Source organism: Sapajus apella, unplaced genomic scaffold, assembly GCF_009761245.1.
Source record: "Sapajus apella isolate SASKATOON/1434 unplaced genomic scaffold, GSC_monkey_1.0 scaffold83, whole genome shotgun sequence".
NCBI lineage: Eukaryota > Metazoa > Chordata > Mammalia > Primates > Cebidae > Sapajus > Sapajus apella.
The window spans coordinates 5,529,362-5,551,687 of NW_022437023.1; the positions used below are offsets into that span (position 1 = coordinate 5,529,362).

Genomic DNA, 22,326 nt, shown 5'->3' on the forward strand with positions numbered 1-22,326 from the left:
GTCTAGAAAGTTGATTTCCTGTCTGCATTTCTTTCTTGGTGGCTTTTTTGATGGATGGGATTATGGAAGTTTTATACATGCATTAAAGTTCCTTTTCCTTGGTGAACTACAGCTGAAGTGCGTAACTCAAGAGCAGTTGGAAAGACTTAAAGTGCTTTTGCTTAAGAAAGTATCTTCACATGTGACATCCTGAATCTCCTATTATGTTTGTTTACTTTGCAGTCGTATTTTCAAAATACGTAATCATAAGCAAGGCATTTTTCTCTAGACCTCTTTTTAACAGAGGGTTCCCTCCTTATGCTGCTATAATTTCTCTTAGTTCGTGGCTTCTAAGCAACCAAGATATTACATGGACGGACATGTATGTGCAGCATTGATTGCGTATTTTAGCTTTGAAACTCTTAAAAATAATCCTTAAAAAGGGAAACTTAATTTCTTAGGTGCCCATGTTCTGAGTTATCAGCACTGTTTTTTATTTAGACACTGACAAAATAGTAAACTTATGTTGCTTAATTAGCGTATGAGAGATCCTCATTAATGTAATCCTCTTATTGTACTTAATACAAATTTCTGCGTTTTCTTTTTCTGTAATATAAACTGTTGTGTAAACAGTATTGAGTCATTCAAGAACTCAGCAAACACCACTAATCTACAAAAGATGCAGAGTCTACCTCATATCCATGTTTTAATTTTCTAGAAATTGTTTAGGGTGGGAATTTCTAGAATGGTGGTGTATGGAGCTTGGTTGACCTTAGTGAAGAAACCATTTAGTTAAAATTATTAAACCTTCTTAGTGAAGAAACCATTTAGTTAAAACATTCAAAGTTTCTGGAACTTGTCCTAAGGGTACACAGCAAATGGAGAAATACTTTCAAGAAAGTCTGCTAAATCTTGGTAAGAACAGGAGACCCTGTGGCATTTGAGCCACAACCAGCTCCAATTCACTACCTCTCCCATCTCCATGTTATGGAAGGTCTACTCCAGGAGAGTACAGCCAAGAATTCAGGATCCCCTCTCCCCTAGACTCTTGAGTGTACTCTCCCTGGCTAAAGACAGGATAGAATAATATTGTCCCTGAAATGTGATAGCAGTTTCCAAACCCATTTCAGTAGTAAAGGGTGAAAATCTAACTGGCTAAGGAAGCTTAAGCACTACCTTTGACCAGTAAGAAGTTTATGTGAACCCAGTGGTGACCTCTAGGAAGCCAGGCTGAAAGATAAAAAGGAAAACAATCTGAGCAGGGACATCAGAGGCCGCATATTGCAGGGTTAATAGACTTCACAGAATTAATCCAGCCGAGCCACTAAACAACAAGCAACACTAGAACCAGGGGTAGGATAGGAGGATAGAGGGTAAGTAACCAGCATTGGTTCTGTGATCTAAAATGTCCAGTTTTCAAAAAAAGTATACAGAGAAACTGGAAAGTGTGACCATCTGCTGGGGATAAAAGCAGAAAGTAGAAATTGTCTTTGAGGGGGCCCAGATGTTGGATTTAGACCAAGACTTCAAATTATAAATACAGGTCAAAATTAATGTAATTACAAGTAAATATAAAAGAGATATGATGGCAGTGACTCATCAAGTAGAGATATCAATAAAGAGATTCTAAAAATAATCCACATAGAAACAGAGACTTCAGAAACTTAAGTTGGTAAGCATGCTTTAAGATATAAATACTAAATATATGAGTATATACATTTTTTATTAAAAATTTTTTTCTTTAAAAAATTTTCATAGAAACAGGACCTCACTATGTTTTCCAGGCCGGTCTCAAACCCCTGGGCTGAAGCAGTCCTCCTGTTTCGGCCTCCCAAAGTGCTGGGATTACAGGCATGAGCTACCATGGCCAGTCTTAAATACATATTTTCAAAGGTAAACCATCTGATTATATATGTAGAAACTGTAAAATTGGAGTTTATCTTATATATCAACACTTTTTCATTTAGTTCTGCTTATTTTATGTAACACATCAAGTTGCTTCAGAGTTTGTAAAAATGTCAGGTTGTTCTAAGTAGGCTCTACACTCGATCATATATCCTGCCAACACAACACATTCTTTTTCTTTGAGCTAGTCAGTCTTTTAGTGCACAGAGAATAGGCATTCCTTGGTCATGTCTACCTTAGAACCTCTGAAAGATTTGTGAGGTATAATGAATGGGTAAGCACACACAACATAAAAGAACAGGACATCAGTAGAAAATATCTGTAGTGTTACCTGAGTGATAACCAATTTGTGGTGTAGCCCTCTTGTTGCCTCCCTGGTGTCTGATACAAGCTAGCAATATGCAGTTCAGCAGAACAGAATTTCTGGAAAGGGTAGCTGTGTTGTAAATTCATATCAGAGTTTTGGTTTTAAGAGAAGCATGACAGTGCCTATTTAACAGGCATTATAATCGACAATCCATCGCCATTTCAGAGGTAGATGTATATGTAACTTCTTGATAAAAATTTTCCCATGATCCAGATTGCCTGTGTACTTGGGTGATTAAAAAGCATTTAATTGATTGAAAAGCATCAGCTAACAGATATAAGGTATACATGCTTTAATGTAGATAAGGGAAACAACTTATTCATGCCTAGAGTAGGAGACACAAGTAGCACTTCCATTGGGATGGGGCCGCACAGAGGGCACACATCCATGACTAACTCATTAATTAGGCTGAAGACTTTTTGGGTCCTTTAAAAAAAGCTCACCTTTGTCATTCTAATAAAGGGCAGGTGTATAGGTTATGCGCGCTTGTGGAGACCAGCCAAGTGGATGCCTGTTCACCAAGTAGAAATAACTGATAACAACCTCATCATATTCCTGAATGTTTACTACAAAGTTGGATGAATCAAAGATTAATTTCCCAGGATGCACATTTTTAATCCTTTCTTGCAGGGAGTGACTTTTCTTTCACATGATCTTAATATGTATTATATATGAGGGGGTTGTATAGAAGAAGAGCATGAGTTAATTAGTACAAGGGCCAAAGAACAGAGAGATTAGGGGGTAAAAGCCTAAGGGGTCACACTTGGCTCTTTCATGGCAGTCGGCAAGTAGGGCCTTCAGGGCTGCTCTGCCACCCAGCCGATCGATCAGTCTTCAAGGATTAATCAGCTAGTCCGGGATCTCTAGTCTTTTATATCTTACCCTGTCCTTCTCTTTGCCATTGAGATATTGAAGACCCTAAGAGTAGAAGTAGCTCTGCTGGAGAGCCTTGTTACCCTCTAGTATGTTGATGATATATTTTGCTTCCTCCTCTATGGTAAAGGCAGAGATGATAATGCAGGCTTTTGATTGCAATCAAAGAGGAGATTCTGCTTAGCATGTTGGTCAATTAGCTCTTTGTGAAAAAGCTCCTGACTTTTTATTTCATGCAGATATTTTAAAATGTGTGAACTTTAAATGAATCTTAGCAACTAAAGCTGAAGCAAATGTACCATTTTAATTGGATTTGGAAAGAATGTACAAAATAAATTGTTTATAAAATGAGAAATTTTTAAATGGCAGGGTTTACCTTAGGCCTCCAGGAGGATATTCTGAGGCAGGGTCTCTAAAGACATTCATACAGGAGTAGACTGAAAGTCACTTCCCCCATCTGGTGCTGTATTTTATTTTTTTTAAGAGAGAGAGAAAGAATAAAAAGTGTTTCTGGCATGAGATGGAAGATTCAGAATTGTCACCTGTACCTTTTCATGGTCAGTAGAATTTCATAGTCATTTGTCTTTACCGAATAACATTAGTCTCAGATGTTTGGATGTTATTCTAGATGCAAAGGTCTTTGAAGGCAAGGCACACTGAAAAGGAACTGAATCTATATCATATAAGCTGCTTGGGGCAGCACAATGTCCTAGAAGCTGTTGGATCCCCCTGAAACCTGGTTCATTTGAAGCTCAAGCTAACTGGGTTCTGGCTGTTTGCTGTTGAGAGGTAAAACTGGGGGGGTTGAAATAAACAGGTTTTGTTTTGTTTTAAATATCAGATAGGTTGGAAATAAAACCTAGATCACATTTTTCAATCTGGGATCACCACACTATATTGTTAGTGTTCCAAAATTTCACAAGTTTGAGAAACCTTGCCCTAAAAGAGTTTGCCCTAAAGGAGTTTGCCAGTTATCTCTTTTCAGTATTTCTTTGTGTTTTGTTAATAAAATTTTAAAAGGTATAGGGTCTGTCTTGTACGTGGTATGTCTTAATTCATCTTAAAATGTGGTTTCTTACTAAAGGACAATCTTACAGGATTATAAATACTCTTTGGAAAGAATGAGATGATCTGAGGGTTTATAGAATTTTGGTGTTTTGTCTCGTGTCGATGATTTAGCAACTTGAAGATAAAAATTGTTCATAGCCAGCTTTAAAAGATACCTAAGATCATGGAATGATCTAATTGGCCACTTTCTTCCTCTTTAACCTTTTCTCTACACATTTGTATTCTAGCTTTGTCAAATATTCATACTTTTCCTAAGGATTTGCCTTAGAAGGAGACACAAGAGGAGTATATTTATAAGATAGAATAGTAGTCAGAAGGTAAAATGCATAAATTAGATGCATATGTGTCAGCATGGATATACATAAAAACTAGCTTTGAGGAAAAGCTAGTTATAGTGTAAGACATTCGGTACTGTACCATTTATGTAAATTTTAAAAATCAGTGCTCTGTAGTGCATGGATAATACAAGTATAAGTATGTGATCTACAAGGAGACATTCCAAAGTCATGATATTGGTTGTGTTTACAGAGCCAGAATAACACTAGAGAGGAGAACAGCAGCTTTATTCATAATACTTAAAAAAATTTTATATGCAGGGCCAGGCACGGTGGCTCATGCCTGTAATCCCAGCACTTTGGGAGGCCGAGGCGGGTGGATCACGAGGTCAAGAGATTGAGACCATCCTGGTCAACATGGTGAAACCCCGTCTCTACTAAAGCTACAAAAAATTAGCTGGGCATGGTGGCGCGTGCCTGTAATCCCAGCTACTCAGGAGGCTGAGGCAGGAGAATTGCCTGAACCCAGGAGGCGGAGGTTGCGGTGAGCCGAGATCGCGCCATTGCACTCCAGCCTGGGTAACAAGAGCGAAACTCTGTCTCAAAATTTATACGCATACATATGCACAATGCAAATATGATTAATATTAAAATGAATTCTAGTTGGTGGACCAAATGGGTATGTGTCATGTTTTCTGTGCTTTGTTTTTAATATTTTTGAAAATGCATGCTTACTGTAAAAGAAAGCCAACTGTTATTTAGAAGACAATATTCTTCTTCTTCATTCTCCCACCTGAATATTATTACTCTTAAACTTATACATCTCTTGGGACTTTGGGAAGAGAAATGGATTAAAAACTTTAAAACAAAAAAAACCTAAAAACTTTTTGTACAGTCAATATGTAAAACATAGGTTTTTAGAAGCTGCATTTTCTACTTTTTCTCGTTGTCTGTACATAGATACCCGCCTTAGCTCTCAAAGGACATTCTGGTTGTTAACTCGTACAGAAAATGTCATCGCGACTATCCTTGCATACACATCTTTAAAAAAATTTTAATTCATTATGTATCTTTCAAATTTTTAAATTGTGGTAAAATTCATTTAACATAAAAGTTACTATTTTAACAATGCTTAAGTATACAGTTCAGTATTTATCTTTTTGTGACTGGCTTATTTCACTTAATAGTTTTAAAGTTCATACTGTAGCATGTGACAGAATTTTCTTCTTTTTTAAGACTGCGTAACATCCTGTTGTATGTATATACTATGCTTTGTTTATACCTTCATCTGTCATTGGACACTTGAGTTGCTTCCATGTACATATCTTTTTAAAATTTCAGTTTTGTCATGAAGTACAGCATTTAAAAACATAAATCTTTTAAGTTTGATATAATTTCAAACATATACAGAAAAGTACCAAAAGCTAATGCAGGATCTCCAGTATATCCTTCATACAGATGTAGTTGTTTATGTTTTATCCCACTTATTTTATTCTCTGTGTGTGTGTGTGTGTGTGTGTGTGTGTGTGTGTGTGTATGTATGTGTGTGTGCGTGTACGTGTTTGAAATCATATCAAAATTAAAAATTAAAAGATTTACATTTTTAAATGTTTACTTCCTAAAGAAAAAGGACATTCTCTTAATTTAACCACAGCACAATTATCAAAATTAGGAAATCTAATATTGACACACTTCTGTTATCTGATCCACAGTGTATATTCAAATTTCATCACTTGTCCCTGTAATATCCTTTTTACAGATTACTGTTCCTTGCTGCCCCTGCCCCCCTACGCTCGACATCAAGGTCTAATTCATTTCAGGCATTTAGTTATGTCTCTTTAGGCTTGTTTAGTATGTAATAGTTCCTTTAGCCTGTTTTTATTTTTCTTGATCTTTGATATTAGTAAGGAGTACAGGCCAGCTATTTTGTAGAATGTCCCTCAATTTGTGCTTGATGTTTCCTTATGATTAGGTTGAAATACGCATTTTAGGGAGGGATATCACAAAAGTAATGTGTGTCTATGGTGCATAATATCAGGAAGCATGTGATTAAGGTGGTGTCCTCATGTCTCTCCGCTATAAAATTTCTATATTCCCTTATTAATTAATAAGAAATTATGGAAGACACTTTGAGACTCCGTAAATGTCTTTTTATTCATGAAAATTTCACTCACTAGTTTTAGCATCCATTGATGACTTTTGTTAACTGTGTGATTTCTTCTGTGTTTATTAGTTTGCTTTCCACTGTAAGAAAGAGCTTTTCCTTCTCGCCCATTCTTAAATTATATCAGTATAAGTTCATGGATTCTTATGTTATTCAGTATGTTATCCATTACTAATTTTTATTGTTATTATTACTGATCCTTAAATTATTCCAGATTTGGCTACTGGGCATCCCTTCATACTGATTTTTGTTTTCTTTTGTGATGTCACCACTGTTTTTATATATTTCTTGAGACAGAGTCTCTCTCTGGGCCACTGTCATCCAGCTCGGGATACAGTGTTGCAGACTCACCTCACTGCAACCCCTGCCTCCCGGGTTCAAGTGATTCTTGTGCCTCAATCTCCCAAGTAGCTGGGACTATAGGTATATGCCACCATATACAGCTAATTTTTTTTTTTTAAGTAGTGACAGGGTTTTGCCTTCTTGGCCAGGCTAGTCTCGAACTCCTGGCCTCAGGTGATCTGCCCACCTTGGCCTGCCAAAGTGCTAGGATTACAGGTGAGAACCCTGTGCCTGGCCTAATATATCTTGTGTATTTTTTTTTCCCTTAAAATGATTTTATCATAGAATTTGTTGCATTAAACAGATTATATGTTTCAAATAATGCATGGACTAAGTAAATCACACTTTTTACCAGTTTGAGGGGGAAAAAAGTAAGCATGTAACTCCTCCTTTAGCTGCCCCCCGCCCCGCTTTTTTTTTTTTTTTTTTTTTTGAGATTCGCTAATCAGTCAGAGTGGAGTGCAGCGGCACCATCTGGGCTCACTGCAACCTCCACCTCCTGGGTTCAAGCAATTCTTTTGCCTCAGCCTCCAGAGTAGTAGCTGGGATTACAGGCGCCCACCACCACACCCAGCTAACCTTTGTATTTTTAGTAGAGATGGAGTTTTGCCATGTTAGCCAGGCTGGTCTTGAACTCCTGAGCTCATGTGATCCACCTGCCTCAGTCTCCCAAAGTGCTGAAATTGCAAACATGAGCCACCGCACCTGGCCAAGCTGCTTTTTAACAATTCTCTTATTAAGGAAAATTTCTCATCATTAACTCTCAGCTACAAAGAAACATCTGCAAAAAAGGAAGGTAAAAAAAAAAGAGTTTATCTTTTCAGTGCCTTTCAGAACTAGTAGTTCACAACTATCTGAATGGTTGAAGTAGATTTATAGGGTGTATTTGCAAGAATAGATGGTTAACAAAATAGATCATTTATATTAAGTAATAAAAACCTACTTGGGAAAGTCATAGATTATCATTCATGGTGTGAGACGTTTCCCTTTTCAGAGCAGACATTTCTGTATGTTTCTCACTTGAGCTCCTGCGGCAGATACCCAGGACAGGTTGGTGTCTTCTTTTCTGTACCTCACTTTGCTCAGATAAAAAATAATGTATTAGGTCGTTGGTATTATAATCTTTTTGACTACAACCTACAATAAGAAATATATTTTCCATTGTGATCTAATATACACATATGCCTGCATAATAAATATATATTACAAAGTCAAAAGTTTTATAAGAGAGAATTTAACCTTATAACCATGAGTAGTGCATGGTATTTTTTCTGTTGTTTCTCTCTTCATGTTTTATTTTTTCTTTTCCTTCTCCCTCCCTCCCTCCCTCCCTCCCCTCCCTTTCTCCTTACTGTCACCCAGCCCTCTATTCTGTTTCTTTAAAATGCTGGTAATACCATTGACCTTGTCTTCAGATTTTAAAAAAATGTAGTAGATTTTTCCTCCTCTCTCTCCTTCCCCTCTCCTCGCGTCCCCTCTCCTTTTCTTTTCTCTTTTTCTTCTTTTCTTCTCCCTACCCCCTCCCATTTTCTCCCCTCCCTCTCCCCTTCCCCTCTTTCCCCTCTCCCCCCTCACCTCCCCCTCCTCCTTTCCCTCTCCCCCTTTCCCGGTCCCTCTCTTCCCCTTTCAACAGGGTCTTGCTCTGTCATCTACCTGAAGTGCAGTGCCATGATCTTGGCTCACCACAGCCTTGATCTCCTGGCTTCAAGGACTCTTCCTGCCTCAATCTTCTGAGTAGCTAAAGGCTAAAGGTGCAGCACACCCAGCTAATTTATTTTATTTTTATTTTTTATTTTTTATTTTTTTATTTTTTTGAGACAAAGTCTCACTGTGTTGCTCAGGCTGGTTTTGAACTCCTGGCCTCAGCTAATCCTCTAGGATGTGAGCCCTTGTGCCCAGCCTATGTAGATTATTTCTAAAAACCTTTCAGCTACAAAATTACATGAGTATATTCTGTGAACCTATTTTTAAATAACACAATTTAAAAAATAAAGATTTTGGGACAAGGTCTGTCAGGGTGAACAGTCTAAACAGCTTCTGTTGTGTACATAACTGTGGCTATCTCAGCAAAAACTAATCCAATAAAAAGCCGTTCCAAAGTCTTTAACCTGTCCCTCTGAATATAGTCACTACTAGTACAAGCTAATTTTGGTGGTTTTTTTTTTTTTCTCCTTTAAACTGGCCCTTTCACCCTTTTCTTTAAACTCGTAGCAGTACACTAATTACTGTCTTTGGTGCATTTATTTTTGGCCATGACTAGTTAATGGAGAAGATTTATTTAGTGTAAAAAACTTACTGCTGGATTTTAATTTGGTTGAAAGTAAGTCTGGTCTGTCAACACTCTTACTTTTTTTAGATTGGCAGGGTAACGTTCTTAAATTATCTGAAATGAATGAAATCAGTTTTGTCCATCTTGCAGAAGAACCTGAGCTCCTGAGTGCTAGAGCCACAGTTCACTCTTGACTAGCATCTTTTAATGTCTCAGCAAGAACTTTGCTGCAGAGGTGATAATTTTCCTTGTCACTCTTAGTTTTAGTTTTCATTTCCAGGAAAAAAAATGAATGGAATTTAATGTCTATCGAATTGATATACACAATATTAAAAGAGAAATTGGGAATGTGCTGCAGCCTTTCTTGACATGCTAGTTTTTTCCCTTGAGTTTGCACTACAGTGTTACTCACATACAGAGCTAAGTGAAACAGTAAATCACTTTCTTGAAATGGGAGCTTAGGGGCTGGTTGTGTGGGGAAGATGTTTTTGCTCTAGATAAAGTACATTTGAAGATGCAAAAGTAATTACTGTTTCTTTTTTGAGCCAATCTTTTTGGATTTGTATGATTTGTGCTGAGACAATTGAAGTATAAAGTGTTAAGGAAATTGTACTGCTTTTGTAATATTGTAGCTGGCCTCCTAACCTCTGTTCATTTTTGTTTGTCCATGGTTTTTCAGCTCCTCGTGTTTTTACATCTGTTACTTAGACTTGGCATGTCTTGCCTTAAAACCTGTTTAGTTATAGCTGTCATCTCTCCATGTATAATTTTTTTTTTAGATGGAATTTCACTCCGTTGCCCAGACTGGAGTGCAGTGGTGTGATTTTGGCACTGCAACTCCGCCTCTTGGGTTTAAGCAGTTCTCCTGCTTCAGCCTCCCAAGTAGCTAGGATTACAGGCCTGCCGCACTCCGCCTGGGTAATTTTTGTATTTTTAGTAGAGGTGGGGGTTTCACCATATTGGCCAGGCTGATCTCAAACTCTGAAGTGATCCACCCAGCTCAGCCTGTCAGAGTTCTGGGATTGCAGGCATGAGCCACTGTGCCGAGCTGTTCCTATATAGGAATTCTAATACATTAGTTGATATTTCTTATGCATGCATTCTTTGCCTTGAAAGACAAAATGAAATAATTATTTGTAACTGTAGTTCGTTGTATAGGAATTCTAATGCAGTTCACATAAAATTTTGTTCCTAATTTGATACACATTTTTTCTAGCAATTTTTCTTCCTTTTAGTTTTATCAGTAACCCTCACTTAAACAGTGATACAGATATAAATGTATATTATCTCAAATGTTTACCTTTATGAAATCTCCCACTTAAAAAGTAAGATTATGGTTATTTTATTTAATACTACCTCTTTCTAATAGGTGGTAATTTGGTAAAAAATATCATATATAGATTACAATAGTGTTTTCATTTTAAATGATGGTATCAGGACAATGGGAAAGTACAGATTGATTAGTAAGATGAAGATGAGGAATTTGAACACTGAAATCCATACAGAAACACCTGTATAATCATTAAAGACAGCGCAGATTGAAATCTGAGCTTCCTAGGGATTGAAGCAAAAATGGAAATACTGTATAAGTAGTTCAAATATCATTGTGTTATGAACTCTAAAGTGGTTAGTGAGAAGAGTAGCAAACAGTGTTCTCAGTAACAGCTCTTCAGAAAGTGTTTTTTACATTGCATTTTCTTACAGCATCCCTCATTATAGAAGCCAAGGGTATTATGTATGAAAAGTAAGATGATGACGGAAATATATCTCGTTTTCCTTTTGCCCATTTGTCAGAATTAATGGTAAGCACCATCTCTCAGACTAATGCAAGATCTAAGCCTAATAAATTGCCTAGATTAGAAGAAGTTATAAAGGATTTTGATCTGTAAGTCTTCCTATTGAGCTACATAGAATAAGAGTAAGAGATAATGGGAGTTGTTGCCTACATAGAACATGATCATTTAATTTGTTTAGTGTTATCTGCAGGAATTTGCCTGTATCACATGCTATTAAATATTTGAAAGATAATTTCAGAACGGATAACTTCTACCTCTTCCACCATCCATTCAAGACACATTGACCCAAACTTACAAGTGAAATAAAAAGCACATTTCCAAATGAAAAATATTTTTTAAATATGTTAGTTATGCCAAATTTCGCTTGTCTTAAGTGAAGTTGAGACAAACTGGATTGGATTAACTAGGTATGAGGCAGTTCATTCCAGAGAAGGACTTCGTAATAATTTGTTTTCTCTGTTTGATAGGGAGCTATAAATAAAAGTTTTAGTTCATTGACCTAGTAACCTGTGTCCACTTGAGAATCAGGGATGAGCCTGAGTTGTAATCAGTAGAAGATAAAACCAACATATTGTGGCCCTATTAATTTAAAACATAAAATTTTGAATTAGAGTCAGATTATCTGGTATTTTATAAAAAACAAGGTTTTTAGTTGCCTGGACATACAGTTGTATGTTCAAATGGAACTTTCTTTTCAGTAAGCCAGTATCTGCTTAATATAGTTTTATGGCATTCATGTATTCAGATTTTTGTTAAGGCTGTTACAGAATTTAGTACAGCCTAGTAGAAAGTTCCGCTTATATCCGCAGCCCACATTGTCTAGTAATCAGCAGCTGGGAAAATCAGAGTTAGAACTAAAGTATACTGATCGAGTATTATAATTAGTAATGGCCATATGTTTGAAATATGACTTCCGGCCAGGTACAGTGGTTCACCCCTCTAATCCCAGCACTTTGGGAGGCTGAGGTGGGCAAATCACTTGAGGTCAGGAGTTCAAGACCAGCCTGGCCAACATTGTGAAACCCTGTCTCTACTAAAAATATGAAAATTATTTGGGTGGTGATACATGCTTGTAATCCCAGCTACTCAGGAGGCTGAGGCAGGAGAATCACTTGAACCCAGAAGGTAGAAGTTGCAGTGAGCCAAGATCGCACCACTGCACTCCAGCCTGGGCAACAGAGGGAGACTCGGTCTCAAGAAAAAGAAATAGTACTTCTTTCAAACCCAGTCTGATTTTTTCTTTGGCCCTTTTGGTCTGTGATCTGTGATGCTTTGCAGAATATAGTATCTTTATTTCTTTTTCTGAGAGGGAAAATGTGCCTATATGCATATACAATATTGCATGTAGTTTAAGAAAATTACATGCAAAATTTTCTGTGCACACACATTATGAAATCCCAGATTACTGTCCCTACATATTTGGTGCCCCTCCCAGTGTGAGGCTCATACTTCCCTGTACTGATCATCAGACTCAGCTACATGACTTCTTTTAGCCAGTAAAATGTTAATGAAAAGTTTCTATGGCTTTTATGACCAGAAACTTTTAAGAGCTATTGTGTGGTTCCGTTCCTCTTTTCCCTTTTCAGTGATACCCACAGTGTTCCATTTAGGGCCCCTCCTTCATTCTGAGTTCCTGAAATGAAGATACCTGGAACAGAGCTGCTGTCTACTCTCAGTAGGCCTATAATGTGATCAAAACAAACTATTGTTATGAAACCTGTAAATTTTAGGGTCATTTGTTTTTAGCCTAAGCTGACTGATAATAAGAACCCTAGGTTAAGAAGATTTGTTTTAGAGCTAAGTATTTTACCTTTTTTTTGCTGGAGTGCAGTGGTACAATCATGGTTCACTGTAGCCTCACCCACCCATGGTTCACTGTAGCCTCACCTCACCAGGCTCAGGTGATCTTCCTACCTCAGCCTCCTGAGTAGCTGGAACTTCAGGCGTACACCATCGTGCCTGCCCAATTGTGTATTTTATGTGGAGAAAGGATTTCACCGTGTTGTCTACATTGGTCTTGAACTCCTGAGCGCAAGCTACCTGCCCACCTTGGCTCCCCAAAGTGCTAGGATCACAGGCATGAGCCACCATGCCTGGCCCCAACATTTTTCTATTAGTCATTAAAAAATATATTTAATTTTTTTTTTATGAGGGGCACCTGCATTCTCTGCCATCCTCAGAATAATCCTACACAGGATTATTATACCCTTAAACTTTTAATATTATACCCCTAAACTTTCCTGTTTGTTCTTTACATTCATTTAACATATATCTGACCAATAATTTCTTTACTGATATGCACATTCAATAATGCAGTTTTCAAAACTTTTATATAGTAAGTGCTTTTATCTCTGTTTAAATCAGGGTCTTACCTTAATGGCTTTCAATGCACAGACATCTTGTATTAGGAGATTTTTATTTTTGTTTTTACATTTGAAATCACATGCCTTCAAGTGAGACTTGCACTTGCCAGTTAGCCACAATGAGTAGCACTCCCTGTTGTGTTAGGCCACCTAATTTAACACATTTATGATACCTACCCGGTCCCTGAAAACTTTTGTATTTGTATCCCCAGGGTTGGCTTGTTAGTCTGCATTGTTAATGAAGCCGAGGACTTTGGTATAATTCACACCGGAGAAACTATTTTCACTGCCCTAGTCTCAACCTGACAACTTTTAAAATTGCATGCAAGGTGTGAGAAGAGGAATAGCAATCATAGTTAATTCAAGATTTACTCTATGTGAGGTACTGTTCTAGGACTTTCACATGTATTATCTAATCTACAAAATAATTTTATAAGGTAGGTAGTAGTAGTATTTTCATTTGTGGGGAGAAAACTAAAGCAAGAGAAGTTAAGTAATTTGCCCAAGGTCACACAGCTATTAACAGATAGAGCCAGGATTTGAACTCAGGCAGGCTGATTACACACACTATTCTGCAATAGGATATGTAGGTTATTATGCATGAGCTTTTCTCACTAGTGCAGAAATCTTTTGTATCTGTAGTTGACAGTCTTTATGTGAAGATAGATACCTTTTAGGAATTGTGAATTATATAAACATTATGTATTCTGATACCTTGGATTCACTGCGTAAAAATTAGTCCATTACCCTAATCTTGTGAAGATCATTGTCATCTTCTCTGAACATCCTCCTGATATACTTCAATAGATGTAAGCAGAAAGTGTTAGTAACCCATCATTTCATCCTTCAAAAAAAATTTATCTTAGAAGTTTAAACCACTACTTGATCTTTTACTCTTTGCGAAAGAGACTCCCATACACCCCCACCCCCGCTGCCCGTACCCCCTCACCACCCCCACCCTTTCATTGAACACTTTTGAGAAGGCAATCCATTCTTTTTTTTTTTTTTTTTTTTTTTTCGCAACCTCCATTTCCCTGATTCAAACGATTCTCATGCCTTAGCCTCCTGAGTAGCTGGGATCACATTGCACACCACCACGCCTGGCTAATTTTTGTATTTTTAGTAGAGATGGGGTTTCACAACGTTGGTCAGGCTGGTCACCTAAGGTGATCCACCCGCCTCAGCCTCCCAAAGTGCTGGGATTACAAGCATGAATCACCTTATCCTGGCCAAGAAGGCAATTCATTCTTTGCTGACCTCGAACTCCTGGGCTTAAGCAATCCTGCCACCTCAGCCTTTCTAGTAGCTGGGTGATAAGATGTGGCTGTGTCCCCACCCAAATCCTCATCTTGAATTGTAGTACCCATAATCCCCACATATCATGAGATGGACCCGGTGGGAGGTAATTGAATCACAGGGGTAGTTACCCCCATGCTGTTCTCGTGAAAGTGAGTTCTCACAAGATCTGATGATTTTATAAGCAACTTTTCCCTGTTTGCTTGGCACCTCTCTCCTGCCACCTTGTGAAGGACATGTTTGCTTCCCCTCCACCATCATTGTGAGTCTCCTGAGGCCTTCCTATCCGTGCGGAACTGTGAGTCAGTTAAACCTCTTTTCTTTATAAGTTACCCAGTCTCAGATATTTCTTCATAGCAGCATGAGAATGGACGAATACACTCGAACTATAGGCATGCACCACTGTGCCCAGCTGACATTCTTAAAATATAGCATATTGTATTTCTTGAGTTTGTGCTGAACGTTTGCAAGTTTTATCTTAAGGGAAAATGTATCTCAAGAGTTAATATCACCACTCTAAGTTGAATTTACTGAAACAGATGCGGTGATCAGCTTAGTAGCAGAGCTTAAATGAAGGAGACCTGAAGATCTATAGTGTGTGGTCCTGGTATGAGATGATGAGGCTGAGAACTGAGTAGAAATATTCAGGGAGTGTTGAGGGAGTATTTAGAAATAGCTCATTAAGTCAGGAGCTGCCTTTGTGGATAGAAGGAAGCGAGAACAAATAGTACCAGGTTGTAAGAGCATAGGTGGGCAAGAGCAGTCCCACCTGTGCTCTACCCAGTCCCACCACCATCAAAAGAGAGGTGCTGATGGGAGTTACTTTTTTTTGTCTTTTCTCCTGTCACATCTGCACCGTGAAACAAAAGACTAATAGCATTAGGACTGTGGATACAATCATAAAAACAGTCAGTGATCTAAAAAGGGGGATGGTAACCTGCTGTTTTTTCTAATTTATTCCCAAATGTTTTCCTGCTTCTCTATTCTGTTGTCACTGATGTCTTTATGGAACATTCAAAGCCTTAGGTCTGGGCTAAAATATTCCAACTCCAGCCTCTCCAGCAGTTACATTCATGCCCCATCTGTGCCATTGGAGTAATTCATGAAAGACACTAAGGACTAATGGCTTAAGGGGAAGTCTTTAGATGATACCAAGGATCACCTGTAAACAAATAGAAGTTTCTTGTTTTGTTTTTAGGCTCTAACTTGCCTATTTTATTTTGTCAGCTTTACCCAGATTTTCCACAACATGCCAGACTACCGTTCATTTTGATGGTTGAACTGTATGTATATATGCACATACATCATAAAGTGCATATTTCATTAGAACTAGATTAATGCCACAGTATTCAGAAAACTTCTCCCTGTGTTTTCAAAAAATTGACATTTTGTGGTTAGACTGAAATAAGGTAAATGTACCTTTTTGTAATACTAATGGATTGTTAGATATTTGCTGTAATGCTAACATTGTTAATTTATGCCCTGTAAATGATTGTGAAACACTGTTACAGGGAAAACGGTATAGTCTGCACAATAAATGCTGTATAAGAAACAAGCCTTACTCCAAATAATTTTTTTGCTAGTTCACACTTCTGAGTAGTAGGCTCTGTAGGTGTGAAGAGTCTAGAGAATGTATAATTTCGGTGATAAACGAGATTATAAAGTAATCTTAATTGCTGAAAAGAGTAAGCTTTATCAACTTCATATTTTCTCTTCTTGCCTGTTTTTGCAAAACATATTTGAGGATGTGCTTTTGGGAGCCAATCTAATGTTACTTGTATTATTCTCAAATAAAAAGTTTTGTGGTTTGAATCTAAGCAAGCAGGAAGTGATTTGAAAGACCTTTTAAGTCCTTTGAGGACAGACTACTCATGATGAATAATAAGGAAGAAATTTTTATATGTGCAGGGATAATTTATGAAACCCAAACATCTATTTATTGACAGGGTGCTTAATATTTCTCCTGTATGTAGGTGCACTCTTGCTTCCTATAAAAACATTTTGGAGCAATTTAAAATCCATTAACATCTGTAAGAGAACTAATATTCTTCAACTTTGTGTGTTCGTCAGTATCCAATATGTTAAATTCAACAAATTTATATTGTATGTTATGTGGCAGGCATTTTGCTAGGAGCTGAGACACACCGTGAATAAGACATTCATTCATCCAACAAGTATTTAATAAAGTGCCTTCTATGGGTAATCTCAAGGACTTCCCTTAGGAAGTAGTGTGTATGTTAAGAGTTCAAATATGAGTAGGATTTAACAAGGTGAATATGAGGATAAAAATATCTTCCATGTGTCATGATTAAAGTACCCTATGTTGACAGCCAGGCACAATTGGCTCATGCCTGTAATCCCAGCGTGATTATAGGCACGAGGCCAAGCCAGGGGTATCATTTGAAGTCAGGAGTTTGAGCTTGGCCAACATAGTGAAACCTTGCCTCTACTAAAAATACAAAACTTAGCCGGATGTGGTAGTGTGCACCTGTGATCCCAGCTACTCGGGAGACTGAGGCAGGAGAATTGCTTGAACCTGGGAGGTGGGAGGTTGCAGTAAGCTGAGATCATGCCACTGCAGTCCAGCCTGGGCGATAGAGTAAGACGCCATCTCGGGGCGGGGGGAGGGGGAGAGAATAGAAAAGTACCCCATGTTGAGAAAGAGCATACAGTGTCTGAAAAACCAAGAGCACTGGAAAAGGAGCTAAAGCAAGAGAGGGAGAGGAGGAGCAGTGGCATCAAATGTGGCTGAAGAAATAGCCAGCAGCCAGTTCTAAGTTCTAGGCCATGGTTAGGATTTGGGATCTGGTTGTAAAGGCCAAGAGAGGCCATTCAAGGATTTAGGCAGGGAAGTTATGTTATCAGAATTTGTTTTCTTATAATATATATTTTTTTGCAATCACTGGTTACATTGTAGAGAGTGGATCAGACTGAGCCAAGAGAGCACACAAAGATTTCAAGTAAGATGTTATAGAGGCTGGGCATGGTGTCTCATGCCTGTAATCCTGGCACTTTGGGAGGCCAAGGCAGGCAGATCACTTGAGGCTGGGAGTTTGAGACCACCCTGGCCAACATGGCAAAACCTTGTCTCCACTAAAAATATAAAAATTAGCCGCACGTGGTGGTACACCCCTATAGTTGTAGCTACTCAGGAGGCTGAGGCATAAGAATCGCTTGAACCCAGGATGCAGAGGTTGCAGTGAGCTGAGATGGGGCCACTATACTCCAGAGTGAGACTCTGTCTCAAAAAAAAAAAAAGAAAAAAGATGCTAGCGAAGAAGCCTGACAGATGATGATGGCTTAGACTAGAGTGGTAGTGGAGAAGTAGATAGATTCAAGAGATACTTAGGAGTTGTAAGTGACTAGAATTGGTGATTTGGGAGATATAAAATTAAGAAGGGAGAACGTGGAGTTCATGATAATTCCTGGCTTCTGGCTTTATTCTCTAGGTGAATGTTGATGCCATCTCTTCAGATGGGAAGAAGGGCAGAAGACAAGGTCCATTTTATTTTTGAGGTGTTACTCAAATTGCAGATTCATGGACATAAATAGAAAACACAGGATAGGAGTCATTTATTATCATTAGGATATATACATGGGTGTGTGTGTGCGTGTGTGTGTGTGTTGTATATGTATATATCATTAGGAGGATATATACATGGGTCGGTGTGTGTGTGTGTGTGTGTGTGTGTGTGTGTGTGTGTGTTGTATATGTGTATATTTTGACCTTATTTGAAAGCACACAGGCTGGGCATGGTGGCTTACACCTGTAATCCCAGCACTTTGAGAAACCAAGGTGGGAAGATCTCTTGAGTCTAGGAGTTCAAGACCAGCCTGGGCAACATAGTGAGACTCCATCTCTACCAAAAAAAAAACACAATTTTTTTTAGAGTAGCTGGGTGTGGTGGTATGCATCTGTAGTCCCAGCTACTCAGGAGGCCGAGGTGGGAGCATCACTTGAGCCCAGGAAGTAAGTCAAGGCTGCAGTGAGCCATGTTCATGCCACTATACGCCAGCCTGGGCAGCAGAGTAAGACCCTCTCTCAAAAAAATAAAGAAAGGAAGCACACAAAAACAAAGCAGTGTTATTCAATCCGTCTATTCTGAGATCAGTGAAGATAGTCTGATTTTTAAAATTAACAAAAATAATCTTTTCTCTCTCTCTCTTTTTTTTTTTTCTTTGAGACGGAGTCTCGGCTTTGTCACTCAGGCTGTAGTGCAGTGGCATGATCTCAGCTCACGGCATCCTCTGCCACCTGGGTTCAAGCAATTCCCCTGCCTCAGCCTCCTGAGCATCTGGGACTATAGGCATGCACCACCATGCCTGGCTAATTTTTTTGTATTTTAGTGAGGTGGGGTTTCACCATGTTGGCCGGGATGGTCTTCATCTCCTGACCTTGTGATCCGCCTGCCTTGGCCTCCCAAAGTGCTGAGATTACAGGCGTGAGCCACTGCACCCAGCCAAAAATAATCTTTAAAAGAAAAGCAAAAATTAATAAAAATAATTTTTTTAAAAAAAGAAGATAGTCTGATTTTTAAAGAGAAGGAATCGCCATGAGAGGTTGGGTGAGAATATGATAGGGTAAAGGTGTTTTGCTTTTGCTTTTTAAAGGAGCTAGAAGACAATATTCGTGAAAGGACACCTAAGTAAACTTAGTCACATTCAATAGATCCCAGTTTGTCACATAAGCTACCACATATGCATAAGGTAAATGCATATAACAAGGTTTTCATAGTAACCAAGTCTATAAGTGCACTGGTTCTTGCTAACTCCTGTTTAACCAGTTTATTCTTGCTGAGGCTGTTAAGCCTGATTAACATCCAACTACCAGAATTTTATTAAGATTTTAATGAGAAGGCTGGAAGTCTGGTTTATGAATTGGCTGACTACTAATGGCTTTGTAGTTTTTTAAAATAAGATGTTCAAGTTTTGTGGTTGAAATCAGAGTGGGAGACAATGCAGCTTTAGAAACCTAGAAATGTTTCTATGAATGGAAGCTGTCGCCTGTTATGGACATAAATTGGGAGGAGAGGGGATGGTGAACAGAACCCTCTTCTGTTAAAGGAGACCTTTATACAGTGTCTTGTATGAACCAAACTCTTGAGATACGGGAAATGAATTTTTATTTTTAAATGGATTGAGAAACAAAACAAACCTTTTCCATTTTTTAAAATTTGACTACTTGAAACATGAAGTATTTTATGGTGTGAAATACCAAACTAAAGCTTCCAGTGGGTACATGGGGTTTGGAGACAGAATGGAAATGTGGAAACCAGCAGTGTACCCCATGCAGGCTACGAGCTGTTGCATTTTAGGAAGCTGGGAGGTGGTTGCTTCAGTTGTGCATGGTATAGGGGGAAGAGCACAAATTAAGTTAAGAGTCAAATAAACCTGAGTCTCAAACCCTAGCTCTAGCATTTTTGAGGAGAGAGCAGCTGCCCAAGCTTGCTATACACACTGTTGTCTGCTGACATGTGGTGATGACATCTACTGCCCAGTTTATTTTGAGGGCTAAATGAGAAAATGAATGCAAAGCCCCTGCCAGAGTGCCTGACTCATAGGAGGCACTTAACTCTTAGTTTCTCTTTCACTTTGAATTTGATTTCCTTTATACCCAGCTTTAGTGTCTACAATGATGACAGAAGCCTTATTAGTGAGCCCAAATAGTCTTAATGAGTGAGTTGGAACAAGCACAGTTGAATTTCTCATCTCTACTTACTGATTGTGAAAATAAAAATTCACAGGTATTAAGCACTTTATCTCTTAGAAATGCTGACCCACATGATGCTAAGAGTACCCTTAAAGACACACAAAACAATTTATGAAATGTTTAAGATAACAGCTGATAAATACTTTTAAACATAATCCAGTGATGGACTTTCTACAGGAGAACATTAGCCACTTATTTATCCAGTTAACATTTATTGAGAACCATCTTTTGTCCTGGATCGTGAATAATGTAGGAGACTGACAAGTGAACAGATGATTCTTCTATACCATAGTAAGTCTTGTGCTATGGGAAATTGCAGAGTGCTTTGCCAAGAGAATTTGGTAATATGCAACAAATGCTTTAAAAATGTGCATCCTCTGTTACCAGTTGATCTACTTCTGTGATATAACTTGAGGAAGCTCAATGGAATCTTTTTTATAATAGTGAAAAGTTGGTAAGTGAAAATGTGTAACAATAGTGGATTGTTTAATTCATGTATCATAAATGAATGAGACTGCGTACTCATTAGTGATCACTAATTTATATTTGACAAAAATGAAGCATTCAGGATACCTTGCTAAGAGAAAAAAAAAGGTTATGGAAAAGTGTTAAAAAGAAGTAATTTGTTTTCAATGAGAGAAAAAGTTTAGCCAAATTACCAAAATTCTTTCTAAATTATTTTGAAGAAATCATTCTGAAAGACATATTTTTGTCATAATCTAGAAGTGGGGTTGGGTTTCAAAGCATCTTGCCAAATCGGCATAGTACATCTGCGAGATAAGCAATGGGACATGAGCATATCAGAGTGAGCATTGCGTAGTGGCTAGATAAGGTGTTCTAGAGAGACCACCCAGGTTAATGGGCTTGTGAAGCAGGACGGGACAAAGTGTTTTCATAGTCCTCCCTATTTCAGGTGCATCTTGTAGTAAGAAGATTGACACGTGAAAAATCATTCTGAAAACATTTGAGAAAAATATGCCAGTGAGCATGTGAGCAGCCAGTCTCAGGGCTGGTTATTTTGGCTGCACTAGCACTATTAGGTCACTTTATCTTGTGGAGACATTCCATTTCTGGGTACTAAAGGTTTCAAGCTTAACTTTGTTGAGAAATTATTTTTCCCCTTAGTTGATAATAAGGTGAGTTGCCAAGATCTGGGCTGCTGGTTCACTCAGTTTCAAAGCATCTTGCTTTGAAAGTTCATTAAAGTTCAGAGTTTTTTAAACTCAGTTTTTACAAGTAACAGTTTACTGTGGAGAAGCTTTAGTCACATAAACCTCTTTTAGACTCACAACTTTATTCAAAGACAAATTTAAGACCTTTGGATATACCATTAACTCAACCAACTTAGAAATTAATTATTCCTAAGTTTTTTTCTCGTTTAGAGAGATGGATAAGCTTGGAGATTCCTAGTTTTCTAATTTATGTGAGAATTATACAATATATCAAGGGAACAGACCTTCACTGTATCTGAATCAGATGAAGTGGCTGTTTCTGGACCTTTCATCTTCTGCTCTCCAGTGTAGAATGATGGGAGGCAGGCTCTGTGCCTCATATTTTGTTGTTTACTTCTTTACGTGTAATATAAATCTGTTCCCCTTCATTTTCGGAATAGACTTCTGAGAATTTCTTTCTTTTGGGCAGTAATCCGAAGTTGGTTGCTAATTCCAAAGGTCAGGTTATGACTCCATTCCTCTGCTGACTGGAACTTGAATCTTATAGAGAGGTGCTGGTAGCAAACCAAATGTGTCTCTAACCTGCTCAGCCCCTGCAGTCATAGCCATCCGACCAATCATTAGCAAGGAGAGTGGGATTCAGAAAGAAAGGCAGCCGGGCACGGTGGCTCAAGCCTGTAATCCCAGCACTTTGGGAGGCCGAGGCGGGTGGATCACAAGGTCAAGAGATCGAGACCATCCTGGTCA

The 22,326-nt window shown here is 38.3% G+C and overlaps 1 protein-coding gene and 1 long non-coding RNA gene across 3 annotated transcripts in view; one reads left to right on the plus strand and one right to left on the minus strand.

The window, feature by feature from the left end:
- ZFAND3 (zinc finger AN1-type containing 3) overlaps nt 1-22,326 on the plus strand; it is a 340,250-nt gene that overhangs the window by 216,565 nt on the left and 101,359 nt on the right. The window lies entirely within an intron of this gene.
- Nucleotides 1,773-19,939, minus strand: LOC116533554. Its single transcript, XR_004261346.1, has 3 exons — nt 19,853-19,939; nt 4,212-4,214; nt 1,773-1,783 (listed from the first exon to the last, which is right to left on the minus strand). It is a non-coding gene; the product is annotated as an uncharacterized LOC116533554 (long non-coding RNA).